This window comes from Prunus mume, linkage group LG2 (genome assembly GCF_029339155.1).
Source record: "Prunus mume cultivar Tortuosa linkage group LG2, ASM2933915v1, whole genome shotgun sequence".
NCBI lineage: Eukaryota > Viridiplantae > Streptophyta > Magnoliopsida > Rosales > Rosaceae > Prunus > Prunus mume.
Window position 1 is genome coordinate 26,938,748 of NC_142699.1, and position 24,774 is coordinate 26,963,521.

The following is a 24,774-nucleotide window of genomic DNA, read 5'->3' on the forward strand; positions in this document are numbered from 1 at the left end:
CTCGCAGGACTGAGTTAGTGGTCGAGTCATTTTTGGTAATTGACACCTGTCGCATTAAAATCGTGCTTCTATTGATTTTTTTCTTCTTCGGATTGTTTAAGACCTCGAACGAACCTTGATCAAATGCTCTTAGCTTTACTCCTCATCTTCGAGCTCTACTCCTTTTCGCCACGTCGTCGCTGTCGTCATCGTTGTTTGGTTTAGACTTGAGATTTTTTATCTTTTGCTTCAATTTTGTGTTTTTCTTCGGATTTTAGTTGATTTTCGAAATGTATTTTAAGATTTGATGATCGATTTATATTTTATTATTATTTCAGTTATATATCTTATTTTTGTTTAATAATGTACTTCTATGACAGAGTATTAACAATATACTTCTATTACAAAGTATTAACAACGTACTTCTATGACATAATAGTATTAACAATTTGGGCTCAACTTGTTTTGAGTTGGTCTGGTTTGTTATTTCTTCATCTTTTCCTTGTTGGACATGTATTAGAAATAGCAACATGACAAACATTAATCAACATGAAGTGAACTAGAAGTGTTATTACCCTAGACTGAAACATTACAGGAGTAGACATACATTAGAAATATGATGTCATATGAAAGTAGCAGTGTTATTACCCTAGACTGGAACTTTACAGGGTTAGACATACATTAGAAATAGGATGTCATAGGAAACTAGCAGTGTTATTACCCTAGACTAGAACATTACAGGGGGTGGACATGCATTAGAAATAGGATTTCATAGAAAACTAAAAATGTTATTACCATAGATTGGATCATTACAACCATTAATCAACATGATAGTAAACTAACAATGTTATTACCCTAGACTGAAAAATTACAAAAGTATACATGCATTAGAAATAGGATGTAACGACCCGGTCCTAAATAAATTGGTAATTATTAATTTATTTAGATAAAAGACCATTTTGGCGCCTATAATATTTTATACAAATTTATAAATAAACCAAATCCTAGACATGTATTTATAAAAAAACCCTAACACTATTTAAACATAGAAACACACCCAAACTCAACCCAAAATCAACAATTGTATATTTTTTGGGTGTGCTTATAAATAGGTTTTGAGTGTGTGTAATGATGGATTTTGGGTGTGTTTATAAAGTGTTTTGGGTGTTGGGGTTTTTTTTAATAATTTCAGCCCCCATTTTGGGTGTTTTAGTGAAACCCCCAATATTTTATTAGGTTTAAAGTTAACTTTTTGACCGGGAAGGAATTTGGGAATTCCGATTGTACCGTTACGTAAAGCACGACGAGATGAGTCTGTAGACACGTAGTGGGCCCGAATCGGAGTTGTAACGAAAAAGATATGATCAAAATACCCTCAATGGTACAATCGTAAATATTGCGAAAAGGGTTTCATAAAATTTGATTTTATCTCTCTCTCCCTTTCTCTCTCTCCCCGCTGTCTCGCTCTCTCCTCCCTCACGATGGCGAACAGCCACGTTTTAGCCGGCCGTTCTCTCGTCCGACCACCAAAGTTAACGGGCCGGTACCAAAATGACAGGGCCACCATCCTCTTCCAACCCTTGCCAAGCCTCGCCACCTGTTGCCATGATTTCGCCGGAAATCGAAGAGACACGGCCGATTTTTCGCTCGAATTTCTCCGTCTTCGTTCTCCGTCATTCGGCTGCCGATTCTGGCAAGTGAGATATGCTTTCTCACTTATTTTTCATGATCTAGCTAATGATTGGGTATGATTGCATCAATTTTGAGCCTAGGTAGTTTATTTTTCGAATTGGATTTCGGTCGATTTTGGGATCATTATTCCAGCCACTTCCGATCAGTTTTTGGGGTAGATCCAAGAACAAAAGTGGTTCCAAATAGGGTGTTATACCTAGAGTAGGAGTCTTGAGCTGTGAACTTGAGTCTTTCCGGTGATGGGTTATCGCTTTGGACACCCAAGCGCTGCCGGCGCCTATGGCGGCGCGTGGGCACTATAGAAAAAGGGCATTATGTCCTGACGTAATCTCCTGGTCCTCATAAGCGCGTAGGTGTGCTCGGATGTCAATTTGGATACCGTTTGAGTATCGAATAGATTTCGCCTATTATGCGTTATCCGGGTTCAATAGGTTTGAACCTTTGGATCATCTTGAAGTTAAAATATGATAAGCTAGACATCCTTAGGATCATGTAGGATTCGACGGATCGTAAAACGAAGTCCCGGATACTCCGTAAATGCCAACCCTAGGGCTAGGTTTACAGTAATCGTCCAATAATGAGTGATCCAACCGTCCGATTCGGACCAAACTTGCAAGACGTGTATCCTAAACCTTGTGGAACCCATAGGAACTTTCGGTTAGTAAAACGGAGGTCGTGGGCCCTGTGGGCCAATTTGACAAAGTTTGGGTATTTTGACTCTTAGTTGACCGTGAGTCTTCCGAGGTAGTTTTACCTTCCTGGGAGGATTATAGTGACCCTAGTGATAGGTCTTGAGCGTTGTTGAGTTATGTTTTAAATTGGGGGATTATCGGATGCTATATTGTGGTTGAGGTTTATGCTATATTGGAAATTAATATATATATATATATATATATTATAAAGATTATAAAGATGTTTGATTACACTGTGTAAGTAACATCATGTGATTGCTAGGTCCTACGTGGCGTAGGATTTTTCGGCATGAGGACAGACCTCATACATGGCGTTGGATGTTCTGGCGTATGAGGAGATTTTGTAATATGAGATGATAGGACACACGTGGCGTAGGATTTTCCGGCGTGTTGACAGGCCCCATACGTGGCATGGGATGTTCCGGCGTATGAGGAGATTATGTGATTGTTAGGTCCCACGTGGTATAAGATTTTTCGGCGTTAGGACATACCCCATACGTGATGTTGGATGTTCCGGCGTATGGGGAGATTGTAATATGAGATGATAGGTCACACGTGGCGTAGGATTTTCCAACGTGTTGACAGACCCAATACGTGGCATTGGATGTTCCGGCGTATAGGGAGATTATGTGATTGTTAGCTCCTAGGTAGCTTTGGATTTTCCGGCTTGAGGAAAGACCCCATATGTGGCATTGGATTTTCAAGCGTATGAGGAGATTATGTAATATGAGATGATAGGTCACACGTGGCGTAGGATTTTCCGATGTGTTGACAGACCCCATGCGTGGCGTTGGATGTTCCGGCGTATGGAGAGATTATGTGATTACTAGAAAGATGTTTGAAAAAGATTGGGTTTGGGTGAGTTGTGATTTAAATTAAAAAGGGAATTGAATAAATTCTAGAATGTATTATTCTTGTATTATTGTAATGATTTGTATGTTATTGAGTTTTGGATCGTGTGGAAAGAAGCTTGATCCCTTAGTAAGGGTACGTACGCAGCCTAAGGTAGTGCCTAGGTGCAGCCACGGGTTAAACTAGAATACTCCCGTTTGGCTAAAGGAGGGTTGTGTGGATGTGTTCCGTTGAATAATGTATGTTGTCCAGACCTGTCTGAGGTCCATTTCGGAATAAATGTTGTTTTACGTTTGATCATGTGATCTAGTAGGCTGAGGCCCTGGAACTATTGGTGATAATTTATAGATGATAGTTTTATAGATGATAGTTGATGCATGTTAAATTTTGGGAAGCAAATTTATGTTATTTGCAGCGAGCATTCATAAGTAAGTTTGAGTTTATTATCTGCATTGTTTAGTGCATTATTGTGATCTAAGAACATTGCGAGTGGTTTTGTTTCCAATTGTGTGAGGGCCGGAGGCCGATCATGTGAATTGTCTGCATTGTTTAGTGCATTATTGTGATTTAAGAACATTGCGGGCGGTTTTATTTCCAATTGTGTGAGGGCTGGAGGCCCATCATGTGAATTGTATGAAATTATATTGTGCGTGCTGCCTGTTAGGATATTAAATTGTGTGTTATGCAGGTTGATATTTTTGGGAAATGTTCAATTTATAGGGGAGACTCTGCCGAAATTTCCATAGAAAGTCTCGTGCCCTTATTCCTTTTTGGGAAAAGAGGATATAGTTTCAGATGTGGGCCCGACATATGGGTGATGTCTGAATTTCCACAGAATTCGTCTCAGTTCCGAGGAATTCGGGGCCGGTCCTGTCATAGGATGTCATAGGAAACTAGAAGTGTTATTACCCTATATTGGAACATTACAGGGGTAGACATGCATTAGAAATAGGATGTCATAGGAAAATAGCAGTGTTATTACCCTATACTAGAACATTACAGTCATTTATCAACATGACAGCAAACTAGCAGTGTTATTACCCTAGACCGAAACATTATAACCATTAATCAACATGACAGTAAAGGTGTGGAATATTACAGTCATTAATCAATATGACACATTAATGAAGCTATGGTTTTCAAGACGTTTTGTTTGTAATGAATTGTTTGGGTTTTTTTTATAAAATTGGGTTGGGTTTGTTTTGGGTTCTATTTAAATTTTTTGTGTTGGACTTCTTTTTTAAGTTGATTAATGGCAAGCACGTAATTTATAGAAACTTGAACACCAATTTCTTATGTAGTAAATGAGTTTAGGGTGCATTTCTAAAGTGAATTCTATGTGGGGTTTTTTTAATATAATTTCAGCCCCCATTTTGGGTATATTAGTGAAGCTCCCTAAAAAATTGGGGCTCACATTTGTCACATCAGCATTTAACAGATTAACACGTCATAAAAAATTGAGGCTCACATTTGTCACATCAACATTTAACAAATTAACTAACGGTTTTGTGTAATGGAGGGGACAAATTGTAGGGTTTCCGAGAGTTTGAATATGTACTCGTAAATGTCTCTAAAATTGGGTGTGAACTTGAAAATGACCTCATAATTTAGGGGATTTTATGTAGTTTGTCCAAATAATTTTCAACTAGTTAAAAAGAATTTTCGGTGCTAGGATTTGGACCAAGAAACTTATTGGAATTTAGGTGGTGTGTGATGAGTGTTTGTGACGCTCTCATACCACTTGTTAGATTGTAAGTTGATTGTGAGTGGTGTTGCTATGATACTATTGTTGGTTTATGTGTGAAGGGGTTTAGAACAATAGGACAATAGTTGAACAAAGTGATTTTATTATAATTGAAGGAGAATCATACATAACTTGGTGTAGGCTAATTGGCCTCCTTCCTAACTTATATAGGCTTATTGGCCCTCCTTCTCTCTTAGCTTTGTGAGCTTATTGGCTCCTCAACATAGCTTTGTTTGGGTAGCTCTTGGCCCTCCTTCTCTCTTAGCTTTGGGAGTTGGCTTGTTTACTTCCCCACATGCTTGACTCAGTTTGGTCGGGTAGCTTGTAGCTCCCACATAGGTTGGAATTTATTAGTTCACTCCACATCTGGTTTGGGAGTTCTTTTTTTTTGACTCCACTTTGCTAGATTACATTGCATGTCTATTTATAGTTGAGTCTTGTCGCCATGCTTTAGTCCCACCGACTTGTTCTCTTTTCTCCAGCCACAAGTATGTGGCTTCATCTTGCATATTTATTTGTGTGTTGCCGACATTCCATCATCTAGTTTGTAGGTTCTTGAGTTTTCTAGAATTGTGTAGTTGCAACTACACAAATATGCATTACTTTTTCAACAAGAAACTCAAAGCCAAGTTTTTTATGAGCTACACCGGATGAACTTGTTAAGGTTTCCTACAAAAATATATTTGAACTCAAATTTGGTGCTAAAAGGAAAACAAAAAGAAAAGCAAAAGTCTAGCCTCCACTTATCTCCCTTTCAAACCCTAGCCGCCCTCTATCCTAGGGGGAGGGAAGGCAGTGGAGGGAAGCCCACTGCCTTTCCTTTCCTCTCCTTCTTTCTCCTTCCTTATCTTCTCTCATCCGCTTCCACACTCTTTTCTCTTCTTGCCTTCCTTTGAGGGTTTGGTTGTGCTCTCTGCTCTATTTTTTGTTGCCCCAGATCTCCTTAAATCCCTTTCACCATGTGATGTCCCTTTGTTTTGCAGCTTTATCTTGGTGTTATTTGGATTCTTTTTGCAGATTTGTGGGTTTTGTGCGGTTGCAGTTTTTCTCTAAACCTGGGCTTCAACAGTAGTGTTCCTGTTTTCATGGTGGCGATGACGGCAACTCTAATTTCTGTCATCTCGGTTGGTTTTGCCGCTTTTTTTGGGTTGCAATAATTATATCAAATCTCTTGTGAGTTGGGTGTTTTGTTTGTAGTTAAGTCTCTACTTGTATTTTTACTTGTGAGAGTTAAAAAGTTGTAGTTATATTGGTAGTTTTGGGCGCTGTTGTCCACGTCTGATTTGTTTAGGCTTGTGGCTTTCATGCGGAAATTTGTTTGACTTTATGCCACTATTAGTGGAGATATACTTGTGGTGTATTTCTCTGTATCTAGAATAACCATGCGTGGTTATTGTGCTTCCATATTTGTATCAACCCTTTTTGGGTAGTTTATACCCTTATGGCTGATGGTCTTGGTGCTTAAGTTATGAATACGATTATTGCTTACTCTCAAAAAAGAAAAGCAAAGTAGTAAAAATAATTTATTAAAGTCGAGCATTAAAATAGGGAAATCTGAAGATTAACTTACATTAACTATATGCTGAATCTACTTACATACAAAAACAATGTTGAAATACTTACATTATCAACTGTATGCTGTGCAACAAAGTTTTAATTACAATATTTTAGAATAATAAAAGAATCTAATAAATTATAAAATAAAAGGATGCAACCATGCCTGATGCATCAAACCTGGGGGGATTCCTTCAAGAAACTTCAAATGGAGTTCTTCTTATGTTTTTTCATCTTCAGATAGCTGAAAATGGGTTTCTCTGGTACAGGTATAGACTTGACAACCCAACCAATTGGCCAAGAAACAGCTGCAATTCCAATACATGCACCCCATTGCCCCCAGTTCAACCTCTCTGTATCTGCAAACTTCTTCAGAAATTCCACCATCACCACCTGAAGCAGAATTGTCACTGCAATGATCCCTAGAAACAATTTGTTGGTGTGAATTCCCTTGAACACATTCTTCTTCTCAAGCTTCCTTGCATTGAACTCATTGAACACCTGGCACAGCACAAAAGTGTTGAAGATCAAGGTGTCCTTTACCTTGTCATCCACACCAAAGATTGATTTGCCTCTGAATTGCAGGGTCAGGAGGATTGCAATCTGGTACAGTGCTTGAGGCAAGAGGTTCCTCCACATGATGTTGGTGATGAGAGGCTCAGTCCTTCCCACTGGTTTCTTCTCCATGAGTTCTTTTGTGGGCTTCTCAGTGGCAAGAGCCAGAGCACCTAGTGTGTCCATGATCAAATTCACCCACAACAATTGAACTGCTGTTAATGGGACTTCACCTGCTGAAACTGCTGCTACAAAGTTGATCACAAGAGCAGCAACATTGACAGTGAGCTGGAATTGGATGAACTTCTGGATGTTATTGTAAACACATCTTCCCCATTTCAAAACTGTGGCCACTGATGCAAAGTTGTCATCCATGATCACAATATCTGAGCTCTCTTTGGCGACTTCTGTGCCTTGAATTCCCATAGAAAGTCCTATATCAGCTTCTTTCAACGCTGGTGCATCATTCGTGCCGTCACCTGTCACTGCAACCACATGGCCTTTCTGTTTCAAGCATTGCACCATTAGAAGCTTGTCAAATGGAGACGACCTTGCCATTACACAGATTTGGTCCACCTTCAACATTCTCTCTTCCGGCGTGTAGTTGCGAAATTGCACACCTTCTACCACTGCCCCACTGAACGTGTCCTGATTAGGCTTGAGTATCCCACATTCTGTGGCTATGGCTTTTGCAGTGAAAACATTGTCACCTGTGATCATTTTGACATTTACCCCTGCATATTGACAGTCTCCAACTGCTTCCTTCACCCCGGGACGGCATGGATCTTTAAGACCAACAAGTCCTAATAGAGTCATTCCATCTTCTTTTAGCAAAGCTTTGTGGTCTCGTTCATCCACTTGCTCCTCTGCTGGAATTTCTTTATGTGCAAATGCAATGCATCTGAGGCTGCTAGCTGCCATACCTTGAATAATCTGCTCAAATCTCATTTTTGCATTGTCATCCATATTTATAACAAGTCCAGAGGCATTGTAGTAACTTGTGCACATTGCTAGTATCATCTCAGCAGCTCCTTTCCAATGTGCTTGAATTGTATTGTTGTCACCCTTCCTCTTCATCAAAACCCCGCTTCGTTTCTTCTGTGAATTGAAGGCCTCAACATAGAGAATGCTACAACTCTTCACCACTTTCCGCATATCCATCTTCGATCCATGTACCGCCCATGAAAGAATAGCCTTCTCAGTAGGACTGCCTGAGATTTCAATTTCTGAATCGGAACTAGGCCTGTATACACTACCAGTTGTATTCAGAGCAACCCCTTCTTGGATCAAATTAAGAACATATGGAGATATAGATGAAAAAGCTTCCTCTGCCACAGGTTCTTCACCCAACCAAAACTTAGTCACCTTCATTTCATTCATGGTGAGAGTGCCTGTTTTGTCAGTACAAATGACGGTAGCAGAGCCCATGGTCTCACAAGCAGAGAGCTTCCTCACCATTGCTTTATCAACCATCATTCTCTTCATGGAATAAGCAAGCGTCAGAGTCACAGCTAGAGGCAAGCCTTCGGGAATTGCCACCACAACAATTGTAACTGCAGCTGCTACAATCTCAACGACCGCGTTTAATATGTCATCAACTTTGGTCTTGCTGCCATTATACTCCTGATTTCCATTCTCATCCTGTGTATTTCCTGTGAAGTATCTAACTAACAAGACAATGAGCACTAGAAAAGCAACAACCAAACCAACTTTACCAATTGATGAAGTTAGCTTGTTGAGGCGAGCTTGTAAAGGCGTCTGTTCATTTGTGTCACTGCTGATTTGGCTCATCATTTCACCCCAAGTTGTGTTCATGCCCACAGAAGTTACAAGCATCCGAGCGTAGCCATCAGCCACTTTGGTGCCAGCGAACAAGAATGGATTTTGGGTTTGATTTATTTCCACATGGTCACTTTCCCCCGTCATGCTTGATTCATCTACTTGTAATGAATGGCCATCAAGAAACAACCCGTCAGCTGGAACTTGATCTCCAATCTTCAAGCAAATGACCTCGCCAACAACAATATCGAATATCGAAATCTGTTGGCGCCTGCCGCCTCTCACAGCTTCAATTTGGACATTGTCACTGACTTTTGATAACTTATCAAACTGCCTGTTCTGCCTGTAATTACTTACAGCCGACACAGAAATCACCAGAATGATTGCGATAAATATGCTTCCACCATCGATCCAGCCTTCTTTAAGGCCATGCACTTTGATCCCGAGACCAAGAGAGAGTGCAGCACAGCCTAAGAGGATGATAATTGTGAGGTCTTTAAAAGCTTCCCACACAAAATGGAAGAACCCTTTTGCTGGTGGCTTCATGTATGTGTTTGAGCCAAACGCTTCAACTCTTTTGGCAATGTCTTGAGCATCACCATAGCCATGGATTCCATGCTCTGCATCAGTTTTGAGAGCTGATGCTATTTCTTCAACCCCTCCCAGCTCCCGGAGCTGGTTGAGTCTTTTCTCCTTGACAAGGTCAGTGAGGGTGGTTTGATCAATTTCGAACTCGTTATCTGGCTCGACAGTAAGAGTGGCATAAGAGGGAGAGCGAGGTATTTTGGTGTTTGTGAATTTGGGTTTGGATAGAGAAGAAAGGTTGAAGGCTCTAGAGCAGTAGATGGTTGCAAAAGCAGAAAGCCATTTTCTTTGGTGTTTGCTAAGTGTGCTTTTTTTAACACGAAAAAGCAACCCAATTTCAATGCACCCCAGTTTCGCATGCAGGGTGGTCGACATGCTGCTGCTCAGCTCAATTGAAACCCGCAAAACTAAAGAATGTGATGAAAACTAAGGCAGAGAGATGGAAAGACTATTCTGACCAACTGACTCGCAGGGAGTTATGGACACAAGATTGACAATTCTCAAGGAGAACTGAAAAGTAGAGAAAATGTTTTGGGGAATTTTTAAATTGTTTATAGAATGCAATTGTAGTACGAGGATCACCACCTTGCATGAAGAGGCCTACTTATAATCTTATTTTGGAAGAGGAAGGGCGTGTTTCTCATTGGAAGTCGTAGAGAAGACCAAAAGAACTTACACGCGCTCGCAGCAGGCTCCGGGAAACCACCCAGAAAAAAAGAAGAAAACAGGACCGCATATGTCAGCTCTTATTTTTTATCCGTGTTGACAGCTAGATTTTTATTTTTGAAGCAGACATGAGTTTAATCAAGTTGACTATAACAGATATGTTCCCTACTTCCGCACCCATGTTCGGATTCCCCTTCCCGTAGCTTAGATTAGTTTAAAGTAGATTATCGCTTGAATGAACAATTTTTTTTAATAGTTTAATATATGTTATGTATTATTATTATTATTATTATTATTTTTAAAAAGGCTTGTCCAATATAGGTCCCTGACAATTTCTATTTCCTAGACATATACCCATCATTCTGTAAATCAATTTCAAACTTAAATGACCAGTAGGATATAAGAGGTCGTAGTATTCCTATGTTTTTACATCCTTGCCATTAGACTTCATATTTTATTTGTAATTTATTCCAAGCATTTCATTAATTGCCATAATTGTAATTAAAACTCCCTATTAATAGCATATCATTCACCCTATTTCTTTTGGTTGCCATTCCCTCTAACATATGGCCCCTTAAAATTACAAAAAAAAAAAAAAAAAGTGAATTACATATCCAATAATGTACATATGAAAAATATAAATATAAATATATACCTATAAAAATATAGGTATATTATTTACCAAAAAAAATAACAAAAATAGGTCAATTACTTTGTAATTGAAATTTCAGTACATTTTTCATAAATTAAAAATAGGTACACAATAATTTATAGAAAATAGGTACATTGTATAATTGAAATTTATGCACATTTTTTATAAATTAAAAACAAGTACATTATTTAGAAGAAAAAAATAAGTTCATTATACTAGGTAAATTGTTTTACTAGGTATACATTATTAGAGAAAAAAAATAGGTTCATTATACTAGGTAAATTGTTTTACTAGGAACATTATTAGAGAAAAAAAATAGGTACATTATTTTGAGAGAAAAAATAGTTACATTATTTTGAGAGAAAAAATAGGTGCAATATTGTGAGAGAAAAAATAGGCACATTATTACAGAAAAAAAATAGGTTCATTATACTAGGTAAATTGTTTTACTAGGTACATTATTAAAGAAAAAAAAATAGGAACATTATTTTGAGAGAAAAATAGGCTCATTTAATAAAAAAAATATTTTCATAAAACAAACAATGAAAAGATGATCAAATTATTTTTCATAAAACAAGTAATAAAGAAAAAAAAAGGCAAATATTTGGAGAAAAAATAGGTCCATTAAAGAAAATGTTTTAAAAACAAAACAATAAATAGATTATCAAATTATTTTTCAACATAATTAGAATGTACACTATTATTCATAAAACTATATATATAAAAATACTGGTTGTACAATTCATTAAAAGAAAACAACATTAATTCCTAAATTTAATATTGAATTTAAATTATTAATACTTTAAATAGATTACTAGTAGTAATTCATAGAAGGAAAACACAATTAATTCAAAAATAGATTACTAGTCGTAAAATAGATTACTAATACTTTCATGTGGAATTTAATATTTAATTTCAAATAAGTTTCTAAATTAGTTCCTACATCCATTGCAACTATTTGGAGATATTTCCAAATTCAAAGGGTCATTAGTTACACCCCTCATAACACATTAACTCATAAATATGGGTAGTTTTGGAATCCGAAAAATACAATAAATTAGATTTTAAGATATATTAGGTAATTTGCTTAGTTGGATCCTAATCAACGGGTATTATTTGAAAAAATTGGGTATTTTAAATAAAAAACTAAAGGAAAGAGTTGTGAGTGATTTTAGTGGCGGAGCCACATGGGGTCATCAGGGTCACACGACCTCTTGGAAGCCATGGAAATAGGCTTGGAGGTCCCTTGGAGTTGCTGGAGCGACCTCTTGGAGCTGCACACCAGGTGCTCGACGAAATCACTGAAAGAGAAGGCGCTGTGCTAAGCACAGTGCAGCTGTCTTTTTTATTTTTTTTAAACAACTCGGGCAAAATGACACTGTTTTGGGCCAGATAATTAAAGTACCCAGCGTATTCCCCCGAACCCCAACAAACATTGTGTATGCGAAGAGTCTACAAAGTTGGCAACCACAAAATGAAACAGCAGCATAACTGCTACTAGTTTCGAGAGCATGCCAATCGGTACGTTCCTCATAATGTTTTGATATGTTTTGTGTGCACTCTTAGCTAAAGAATCATCTATGGAAGTTAAAGCTGGAGAGCTATCTATTTATGAATAATGATCAAATCAAATCAAATGGTTGAGCGATAAACATATATGTGTTTGACTTCAAGTCAAGGAGCAATTCATTTTCATCAATAAAAAAGTGATGGGAAAAAAGTCAAGTAGCATGATCAAATGGGTATTGGACGTTTTCAGCTCGTTTTTGGGACTTCCTCAATTCTTCGATGTCTTGCTCTAACTTTTGAGTTCCTGTTATGTAGAAATTAAAGTTTATCTTTGTATTGAATGTGCAATTTAACAGTGATTGATTACATCTTGTTGATTGTTATATGTGGAAGTACTATCTTTTTAGTGTTATTTTTTTCTCAAGATTTTTTGACATTTTTACATACTGACCCTATGAGGTCACAATCCTGCATCCGTCACTGGGTGATTTAAAATAAATTTTATGGGCCTAAGCTCAATTTACTATAAAATAAAAAACACCAAAAAATTATTAATTTATCTATAAATTATATAAATATATATTTTTATAATATCTTTATAAAACCTAATAAACTAAGTAATCTTTCTCGATAAAGTCGGTTAACTGTGATGAAGTTATAGAATATTAAGGTCGGTATGAGAAACAAATTAAATACATAAAAGGTATCTTCAGGCTCAATGTATTATATATCTTTTAAATGAAACAGTACGTGTTGAAGATGATAACAACCGCTGCTGTGCTGGTGCGCTTGTCGGCGAAAATGAAAGCTTCCAATATTGAACGCGTATCAATCGGTGGGCTTGATATTCACAAACTAATCATTTTCTTAGCCGCATCAACTAAGAATAGTTGTCTATTTTCATTTGAACTCGTGGACGACGCACCGTCGCAATACTTATATTAAAAAAATAAAAAAGAATAATATTTTGGAAAATTCTTCTCTTATCTCAATATTTGAATATAGGTTCTGTTACAAAAAATTTTGGGGGCTTAATAATTTTCTTTTGGGAATTCTTCCTTTGTAATGAAGTTAACATTTTCTCTCTAGACCTCCCATAACTTCCTAAAATATCCTCACTTATGTAAACCCAGTCAAATAATATGGGTAAAATATTTTTCAGATGTATTTCATTTTCCGAAAGGAGGTATTTATAATACAATGTTACAAACCCTAGTAGGTTATAATAGGAAATAAGAAAAGTCATAATTACATAATATCTATACAAAAAGGAAATAAATAAAATCCTTATAGAATAAGAAAGAAATATTCTAATAAGACTTAGGATATCTCGCCAACACTCCCCCTCAAGTTGGAGCAAAGATGTCACTCATACCCAACTTGTCAAGCGAGAGTTGTGGAAGATACTTGTAGAAACAGCCTTCGTAAGGACATTTACTAACTGATACTCAGAACTGATGAATGAGAAGGAAACAATCTCCGCATCCAACTTTTCTTTAATGAAATTTCGATCAACCTCCACATGCTTTGTACGATCATATTATACATGGTTATGAGCAATTGCAATCGCAACCTTATTATCGCAATATAAATCCATAGGTTTCTTAGGCCTAAAGCCAAGATCTCTCAATAATCTCCTCAACCACAGTAACTCACATACACCATGGGCCTTTCCACGATACTCGGTCTCAACACTAGATCGAGGCACCACCTTTTGTTTCTTGCTTCTCCAAGTAACAAGATTACCACCAACAAACGTAAAATACCCAGACGTAGAACGTCTATCAGTAGTTGAACCTGCCCAATAAGCATCTGTGTATCCTTCCACATTTGTATGACCATACTTGGAAAACATTAACCCTTTGCCAAAAGTTACTTTGAGATATCTCAAAATACGCGTCACAGCTGCCATATGATCTTCACTACGTGAGTGCATAAACTGACTCACTACACTAACTGCATACACAATGTCAGGACGTGTATAAGCTAAATAAATTAATTTTCCTACAAGCCGTTAATAGCGCTCCTTATCAGTAGGAACTTGATCAGGATATAACCCCAACTTGTGATTCTATTCACTAGGAGTATCAATTGGTTTACAATCCAACATTCCAGTTTCTGCAAGTAAATCCAAAACATACTTCCTTTGAGATAAGAAAATACCATGCTTAGATCTGGCCACTTCAATTCCGAGAAAGTATTTCAAGTCACCTAATGATTTCATCTCAAATTCAGATGCCAGATATTTCTGGAGACTTTGTATTTCTACTTGATCATCTTTAGTTACAATCATATCATCAACATAAATTATTAAAGCTATCAATTTACCCTTGCGACACTTCAGAAACAAAATATGATCCGAATTACTTTGTACATACCCAGACTTCCTCATAGATGTAGCAAACCTCCCAAACCAAGCTCTTGGAGACTGCTTTAATCCATATAAGGATTTCCGTAGTTTGCACACCATACCCTCCTTAGAGGTTACAGGGATACCTAATGGAGGACCCACGTATATTTATTCCTAGAGGTCACTATGGAGGAATGCATTTCTGACATCAAATTATAATAGAGGCCAATCATAATTAGCAGCCAAGGACAAGAGTACGCGTACAGTATTGAGCTTTGCTATTGGAGCAAAGGTCTCCGTGTAATCCACTTCATAGGTCTGAGTATAACCTTTCGCTACCAACCTTGCTTTGTAACAGTTAATGGAACCATCAGCCTTATGCTTTAGAGTAAACACTCATCTGCACCCAACTGCCTTTTTTCCTTTTAGTAAAGGGACTAGCTCCTAAGTGGCATTCTTGTTTAAGACTTCCATCTCAACATGCATTGCATCTACCCATTTTGGATTTGATAGAGCATCCTGCAACTTAGTTAGCACACATACACTAAATAATTGACACAAATATGATGCATATGACTTAGACAGACGATGAGTTGACATATAATGGTTAATGAGATATTTAGATTTGGCATGTATATCAAGGGAATATTGCACTTTTGGTTTACAACAAGTAGTGCATGGGGTAATGGATAAGTAGACACATCATTATAGAGTATCTCATCATCATCACGAGTTGATTGGGACATTAGTAGGGCAGAGGAGGGGTCTTATATCGATCTCATCTTCACAGGAGTCACCAATATCACTATTACATTCTTCTAGCGAAGGGCAAATCTCATCAAGGAATTCAACCGGCGACCGGTCGTCACCTTCAGGCGACCGGTCAGTTTTGCATTGTTAGGCAACCGTCGTTTCCACACAATCGCACGCATTGTCTGTCGACCCGTCACCCTACACGACGGTCGGTTTTGCACATTACTTAGCGACCGATTGCATCCTCTAGGCGACCGGTCGTTGGCACTCCGTCAAAGATTCCTTTAGATGCATCTGTACATCCAAGATCTTTCATTTTGAAATTCTTCAATTCACTCCCCCTCTCCCGTGAATTGGAGAGGAGGAAGAGACATAATACAATACTTCTTCATGAAAGGTGACATCCAAAGTAACATGTACCTTCTGTGAAGCAATGTGGTAACACTTGTAACCTTTATGAGTGGTAGAATAGTCAATGAAGACACAACGGAGAGCACATGGGTCAAGTTTACTCCGTTGATGGGATTAGACATGAACATAAGCAACACACCCAAACACCTTATGAGGTAGTTTAGAGACCGAAACTGGAGGAGTATGGGCACATAATACATCAAGCGGAGTCTTGAAATCCATAACCTGACTAGGAGTACGGTTAATCAAACAGGCAGAGGCCAAAACACCATGTCCCCAAAGATGGTGGGGAACAAACATATCCAACATAAGGGAGCGAGCAACTTCAATTAACTGACGATTCTTACGTTCAAACACACCATTCTGTTGAGGAATAAATGGAGTGGTAGTTTGATGAATGATACTTTGATCACGGAAGAACTGGGTCAATATATGATTCACATATTCACCTCCGTTATCACTTCGAAATACTTTAACACTTGCATGAAACTGAGTAGACACCATAGCACAAAAAACAGGAAGAATAGAGGCAACATTATGTTGATGCTTCATCAAATATACCCATGTTAAGCGAGTGCAATCATCAATGAACGTGATAAACCAACAGAAATCATGAGAAGTCACACGGGCAAGGCCCCATACATCAAAATGTATCAACTCAAAAAGCAATGTAGCTTTATTATTACTCAAAGGAAAAACAGTACGGTGGCTCTTGGCCATTACACAAGTCTCACATTTAAAGCTAGACTCATCACACGAACTAAATAATGAAGGAAACAAATGCTTAAGATAACCAAATGATGGATGTCCTAAGCGACGATGCCACAGCCAAAGTTGTTGCTTGTCTTTGACACTACCACCCTGGACTTTATTAGCGACACACCCACGAACTGTTGTAGAATCGTAAGTAATACAACCCCCTATCTGTTTACCATGCCCAATCTTTGCATAAGTCTTGAGATACTAGAAAAAACAAATAATATAAAGTAGCAGAAGCTTTAAGTGTATCAAGTAAATTCCCAACAGACAACAAATTGCAACGAATATATGGAACCAAAAAGGCATGGGACAGAGGTAAAGAATGAGTGAGGTGGATGGTACCTTCACTGGTAACTGGGGAAGGTAAACCATTAGTGTAACAACCCGGTCCTTAATTAATATTTAATTATTAATTTATTCCAATAAAAGACCACTATATCTATAGAATATTTTATTAGTTTAAAAGTTGACTTTTTGATCAGGAAGGAATTTGGGAATTCCAGTTATACCATTGCGTAGAGCGCGACGAAACGAGTTCATAGACACGTAGTGGACTCAAATCGGAGTTGTAACGAAGGAGTTACGATCAAAAGAAGTTCAGTGGCATAACCGTAAATATCTCAAACTTCAGTTTTTATAAACCCAGATTTTTCTGCAGGGTGGGGACCACAGCCAGTCCTAGAATGATCTCCTAGTCCTCACGAGCGCGTAGGATTTCCCGGATCTTAATTTTGGATATCGCTTGAACCCAACTGATCTCGCCATCGTGCGATTTCCGGGTTCAATACGTTTGAACCGTTGGATCATAGTTAATTCCAAGTATGTTAATCTAGACTTTCCCAGGATCGTATAGTATTTGACGGATCTTAAAACGGAGTCCCTGATACTCCGAATGATCCGCTCTAGAGCGCTTTTATCAAACAGCCTGGTGTCGTGAACAGAGGAAAGAACTACGTGTGGCTTGATCCTCGAAAGGTACATAGGCAGCCTACGCTTATCGAGCGCAGCCACGAGTTAGGGCCTGGGTTTATGTTACTATTTTCGTGGCATTTTGGTCATTTACGACCCACTTACTAGGTGTCAGTTTTAAATGTGTTTCACCCGGATTCCAAAGTGAAAATTGGGTCAGGTCATTTCAATTAGCACTAGTAACATATAGGTCACGAGGGTTACGAGACAACTCATCAAACATATTGTCATCATAAGTCATATGATCAGAAGCACCAGTGTCAATTATCCAAGTATTAAAACTCATACCTGGCATGGTATCGGAAGCACACAGATTTGCAGACGGGGCCGAAGGACGGGTCTCATCTTGAGTCATAATACAAGCGGCCTTGGGATAGTGCATACGAGCTTTGTAATCAGCAAACCAATCGGGATAACCATGCTCCTTAAAGCACTTCTCAGAGTAGTGATTCCCATTACAATGACGACATTTAGGAGGACAATCAAGAGAGCTAAGGGTATAGCCAACAGGACGCGACCCAGCAGAAGGAGAAATTTTTTGGATGAGGGCGACCGGTCGCGTCGTCTTGGCGACCGGTCGCTGACGTGCTGGGTCGACTTTGAGGGCCATGGAACCTCATCCAAGCATAGCGGACTGACGGGTGTCTTCCTCCATGACCATGGAATAGGCTTCAAGAGGGGGCGGGACATGACTAAGAGCAAGGATACAGCTACGGACACCATCATATGGTGGATCAAGTCTTCTAAGAAAATCATAAACTCGATCGGCTTCAAGTTCTTTCAGACGACAAGCCCTATCATCGGCACAACTATATTCATGTGGATGCAGACAATCAATCTCCTGCCATATAGCATGGAGTTTTTCATAGAACACTTTGACATATTCATCATTATGACACGTAAGGATGGACTGCCGTTGGAGTTGAAACAGACGAGAACTATTCTGAGTCACAGTATAGGTCTTCTGGGCAGCCTCTCATATATCAAAAACAGTAGCACCATGTTCAAACAAGGCACGAACTGGCTTAGTCATGGAATTGAGAAGCCATGGATGCACCATACAATTATCTTCTTCCCATTCGGCATAGGCAGCGGAATCTTTAGATGGAGCAGGCTTTTTCCATTGATCCAACTTGCCATACGACGACTAGTAATTGTAATACGCGCACAACGAGACCAAGAGGCATAATTGGAGCCATCCAATTTGTCAGAAGTAATCGGGGTAGAGTAATCACGCGAGGGACATTCCTCCTTTGTTGTAGACGCACTAGCACCCACCACGACTTTGGAATCATCACCCATGATAGCAGTGGAAAAAACACAACACGAAGCGAGATACGACAAACACAAAGACAGTCACAGGCACAAGAACACTAAAAAATTAGGGCACACAGTAGAACATGAGTGGGCGCAACACACACATGTCACCAGAAAGTCGGCTCTGATACCAAGTCAAACAATATGGGTAGAATATTTTTAAGATGTATTTCATTCTCCGAAATGAGGTATTTATAATACAAGGTTACAAACCCTAATAGGGTTATACTAGGAAATAAGAAAAGTCCTAATTACATAATATCTATACAAAAAGGAAATAAATAAAATCCTAATAGAATAAGAAAGAAATATCCTAATAAGACTAGGATATCTCGCCAACAAACCCCACAACCGAACCAAATCCACGTGAGTTCAAATTACATCTCATTGTAGTGGGTTTATAATGCTGTAGAGGTTTTTTTGTTTCAAAAGGAGGTTGAGTTTTGTTTTCAGACCTAATTCACCGAAAAATAAACGGTAGAGAGACTAACTGTTAAAGGAAACACATACACGTCACTCTGAGCCAAAGAAATCATATGTCACTAAAAAGAAGTAAGTATGACGCCCTCAAAACTCCAATGGGAGTGGTTAAATGGATATTTTACGGCAATGATTCAAATTGTGGACTTGACTTGAGTTAAAGTCATGCACAAATTAATCGGTAAATTCTAATACATTTGAGCAGCAATGCAGTGGCATAAAATAAAACGCAAAGAAAAGAGCTCTTTAACTCGGACGGACGAAATAGAAAAATGTTAGGGAGATCACACTTAAAGACCATCTTGTGTATAACATTTCTAATAGATGTGGAACCAGTGGTAGTTCTAAGATTCAAAGCCAACTCGACAAAACTTACATACTAAACTTGACGTTATGAGTGAATTTCATTAATAAACATTAAAAGACACACCTCGTCAAGGAGGACGTAATGAGCCTTACCCTTAAATGCATATTTATCCATAAATAAAAGTTCAACAAATACAAAAACTAAAACTAAAACTAAAACCAAAAGTAAATAAAAGAACACTATTTTAAATCTAAAATTTAACCCTGCGAGGCTTAGAACTCTTAAATTCCTCAATTATCGATGCATTATCGATATTATTAGCAAACTCTCTTTCATCCCTAATTAAACCCTACAATACTCAATTTTAAATTAAAAATATAATTAAAGATATATAGAAAATAGATGGAGAAAGAAGATGTTGACGTTGAGTAGCTAAGAGAGAGAGAAACAAGTTGATGTTGCATAGCCAAAAGAGAAGGAAAGAGAAGATATGGAAATGGAACCACCTAGATAGGCAACTGTGTGTAGAGTTTGCTCTTTATTATATTTTTATTTTTATTTTGAGTTGGGCTTATAACATATGTGGGTATTTTTTATATTTTAATTTTGGTTGGGCAGGCACCCAACCTGCCTTATGCACAGAACCACCCATGTGTGGAACTCATTGTATTGGTGAACTCCATCTCTATTAGAGAGATGATACATAATGTGGTATAAATGTATTCTACCTAGCATGATCTGGCCAAATAACACAGTAATTACATGCCACTTGTCTTCAATCCGCGTGAGGGGCGACAAACATGCAACGCGTACCAAGCGCCAAATCCAAGAATTTCTCCATAATTAAGGTTTTGCGGATGGTTCAACTAAATTTTAACTCTACAAGAATCTTGGGGTCAACTTAAGTTTTAGTTCAATTTTTCGTACCAAATTCTTAACAACCTTCACCTGAAAGTGTGATAGAAAACACAAAGAATATATGGTGAGAAAGAATGGTATAAGTAAACTACTCTTATTATGCCATAAAGCAAGGTAATGAATTTCTTTGTCAACCAGACAATTATTTTGTTTTCTGACCTGGTGCTTTGCTTCAGCATTCAACAACCTTTGGTAGGAACTGGGCATTTGCATGGTTGCTTAAGAATAAATTAAGTCTAGAATTTTTAGATCAAGTTGTTTGACTCCAAATATGAAAGGCTCGACAAAGTAAACAATGGGAAGAATAACCTACGTCTAACGCAACAATGATGCCATGTGTGAATCTGAACCACAAAAGGGAGAAACCCCTAAGGCCCTGTTTGGTGGCCAAGACTGGACACGATAGGACTAGATTAAAATTCTAGGATTGGATTGGTTAGGACCAGTCAAGAATCCTGTCCATGATTTGACGCAACACCAGTCTGGACCGAACTAAAAAAAAAAGGAAAATTCGAAAATTTTCAAAAAAATCTTCAGAACTGAATTTCATCACACAAAAATTATCAGGGAAAGAGAGGAAGATTCTCATAAACCCAGTCTATCATAACATTGAATTTCACGCAAAAATCATCAGATTAATATGAAGATTTTCCCAGACAAGGAGGGAAAAAATAAAAAAATAGGAGAATAGAGAAGAAGCAAATCACGCACGAACGAGAGGTTGAGGAACCCGAACAGATAACGAGCCAGAGGTTGAGAAACCCGCTGTTATTATAGGCTAACGTCCAAGATCTATATCCAATCTCTGGTGTGGATCAATATCAAATATGTGCGTCTTGGTGACGACGTTGTGAAGAAGTTATTTGGTGGATCTATGTCAAATATGTGCGAATTTATTCGTCATCCTCCCTTGGTTTGATGGGGGCTGATTCGAGCGGCGGTGGTGATAGGACATTATGTTTTGTTTGTCTTTTTAGTTATGTTTTGTTTGTCTCCGTGAGATTGTTGAATTGTCTCTTTTGTTGGGAGAGTTTTTATTTCGTTATTCATGTTGGTGTGTCTTCAGTTTATCCAAGCGGCGTCTTCCGGCGTTTTTCGACTTTTCACATATACGTATAGGCGGCGGATACATGGCACTCTATTTTTGACACAAATTTTGATACAAGTTTTAAACTCTTGGATTAGCCCACTATCAATGAATGTGATTAAACAAATTAATTATTTTATTCTTTAAATAATCAATTATAGAAAATAAATTTTAATTCACTTTTGTATTTCCTCTCTCTTCATTTAATTAAGTTTTGATGGCTTATTGACACAAGACACTTCTTCTTCTCTTCTTCGTGCCTTCTCATTAACACCACCTCCCTTCTTCTTCTTCTTGCTTTTTCAGTAACCCTAAAATCACACATAAGCTTTTCACCCTATAACTTACCAGTAAGATATAGGTGTTGTTTAGGATTGCTTTTTTTTTTGTTGCCAAAACTCTGTTTCACTTTAAAGTTAAGCAATTCAAGGTGTTTGATAAAAATAAAATATCTCGATTTTTATAAAAGCAGATTTTGACAAAGAACTTTTAAAAGTAAGCTCTAGGTTGCTTTCAAAAGAAGTAGAGACAAGCCTTTAATGAATTTTTTAAATTCCCAAAATACCATCATTCATTTTTAAAATTAACAGCACCTCTACCTCCACCTCCACATCCAACTCTACCACCTCCACCTCCACCTCCACCTCCATAACCGCCATCCCCACTACCACCACCTCCACCTTCATCACCACCACTTCATCACCACCACATCCTCCTCTGCCACCACCACCACAACTACCACCTCCTCCTCCTCCATCTCCACCACCTCCACCTCCACCTCCACCTCCACAACCTCCATCACCACCACCTCCACCACCACCTCTTTCACTACCATCTTCACCTCCATCTCTTTCACATAATTAGAGCATAACATTTTCAACATCATATCTATTTGAGTTATTATTCACAATTATAACAGTTTTATATTAAAATTTACCAAACGATTTTGACACTGCTTTTTGTACTAACAACTCTTTAAAAGAATTATTTACCAAACATGGAAATGCTTTACTTTATAGTTAATTACTTTCAAAGCCCAGCAAAAGCAACTTTATTTTAAAAGTGACAGCAATCCCAAACTAGCTCATAGTCTTTTCACTCTATAACTTACCAATAGTGTTCTCCATTTAACAGGCTTTCCATTTTCCAAAAGCCCTCTGTAACCTTCTTTGATTCTTTTTTACTAGCCTCTCCGCACACGCTTTCGAGCCTGCGAGAGTTTTTTTTTTAATAATGAATTTTAATTTATTTTAGAATTAAAAAAGATAATGGGTAGTTGTGTTCCATCAAAATATGACATATTATCTGATTTTGTTTTAGTTTTTAATTTTTTTAATATAAAAAAATGTGAATTTACCATATTTTCATTTAATTAATAATTTCAATTCTTAGTATTTGGATTAACCAAGGGCATTTTCTGGTATTTTGAATGTTTCACCATTCTCTGCATTTTGATTTATATATATAGATATATATTGTTTTTTTTTAAAGAGAAAAACTGTCCCCTAATTTTAAAAGAAAGTGGGTGCTGAATTTTTTTCTCAAATCTTTTTCATTTTAAATTTTTTTGAATTAATTATATCATCCTTGTTTTTAAATTTTTTTTAATATGTTTCTCGTTGAATGAATTGTTTTTTGTAATTGAAATTTTCATTAACTAAAATCATAGTATTTGAAACTTTCACCTTAACGTCTTCTTCTTTTATATACATCGAAGATTCCTAGTGCATAGAGTTTTTCTAACATTAGAATATTTATTTATTTTAATTATACATTTTTTATTGTTTATAATAATTTTAGCCTTTATTTAAAGTACTTTTTGAACAAAAATTAGCAAAAATATACTTGAAAAATAACTCACATATTATTATTCTCAAATTGTCATACCAGACACGTTTTCACTGTTTTTATTTTCTGAAAATATAAATTCGTTTTCTCGTTTTCATTCTCAGAAAATATTCTCAAAACACATTTTCCGAAAATAGTACCAAATAGTCCATAAATATCTAACATTATTTTTTTGTTTTCTATATCAGAATCAGTCCTCATTTTTAAGTCTACCTAGCCTGAAGACCTAGTGAACTAAAGGGCTTATAAGTTTGAGGTAAGCCTTATGGGCGAGAAACACATGACCCATTTGCAAGAGATAACGCAAGGGCACACCATTTGGTCATGGCGGAAATTCTAAAATGGAAAAAAATTAATTAATTTTTTTTATACAAGCGATATTTAGAGAGAGGGTTTCTTACATACACACTACCAAGGTGTCATCAGAGTTCGAACTTGAGATCACTAGTCTGTAAGTTAAAGCCCTTTTCCACTCTGCTAGGCCTCATTGGCAACCAAAAAAAAACATATATATAGGTTGAGGAAAACTCCCCTTTTAACATAACTAAGAATATATCTTCCGTGAAGTAAACTTTGTAACAATGTTGTGGCGGATCAAAGACATCGATTCCCATGTCGCTAATCTATCCTACTAAACAATATTTATCACAAACAATGGGATTTGGCAGAAAAATAAATAGGGAAAAGGAAGGTGACACAGATGGCTGCAATATGGTATAATCATTCCAATGGCTAATATTTTGGTGAAAAGTGAGTAGGGTGGATTTCCACCAATTCTTCATTCCATTCCTCCAAATGAGAAAAATAGTGGAGGGTCCAATGTCTTCGATGTTGCTTGCTTTTTAGCATGTAGAAAGGTAAGAGAGTTCCCAAAAACAATGCAATAGCTATCATGAGTTGATGACCACATCCTAAAAAATATGTGCTCTTACCCACCTTGGACTTTGCATATGGAAAGAAAGCTTTAAGATCAAGAAATCTTGAAAGTACGGCCCCACATAAAAAAGCCTTATCAAAACCCATTAAATATTTCATTCATTCCTTCCTATGGTAGAAGAAAGAATATTTCCATCAGCACCCAATGCAAACCTAAATTTGGCCAATCAGCACTATACACGTGGCTCATGCCAGTCAGTCAGAAATAAGTGTCCTTCACTTGTAATCATTTTCCCTATCTGGATGTTCACATCCAATAATGGACACTATAATGGACGCTACTTGTAGTTGTAGCTGATAAATTTTTTTACAAAATTACATGTCCAAAACTTCACTTGGAAAGATACGGAGCTAGGATGAACATAAGACGAGCTGTAAAC

The 24,774-nt window shown here is 37.4% G+C and overlaps 1 pseudogene across 1 annotated transcript; it reads right to left on the reverse strand.

Annotated features, from left to right (window-relative positions):
* Positions 1–6,498: 6,498 nt before the first annotated feature.
* On the reverse strand, positions 6,499–10,016 carry LOC103323970 (putative calcium-transporting ATPase 13, plasma membrane-type pseudogene; annotated as a pseudogene). The gene has a single exon (XR_016124218.1). The product of XR_016124218.1 is annotated as a putative calcium-transporting ATPase 13, plasma membrane-type pseudogene (transcript).
* Positions 10,017–24,774: the final 14,758 nt, after the last annotated feature.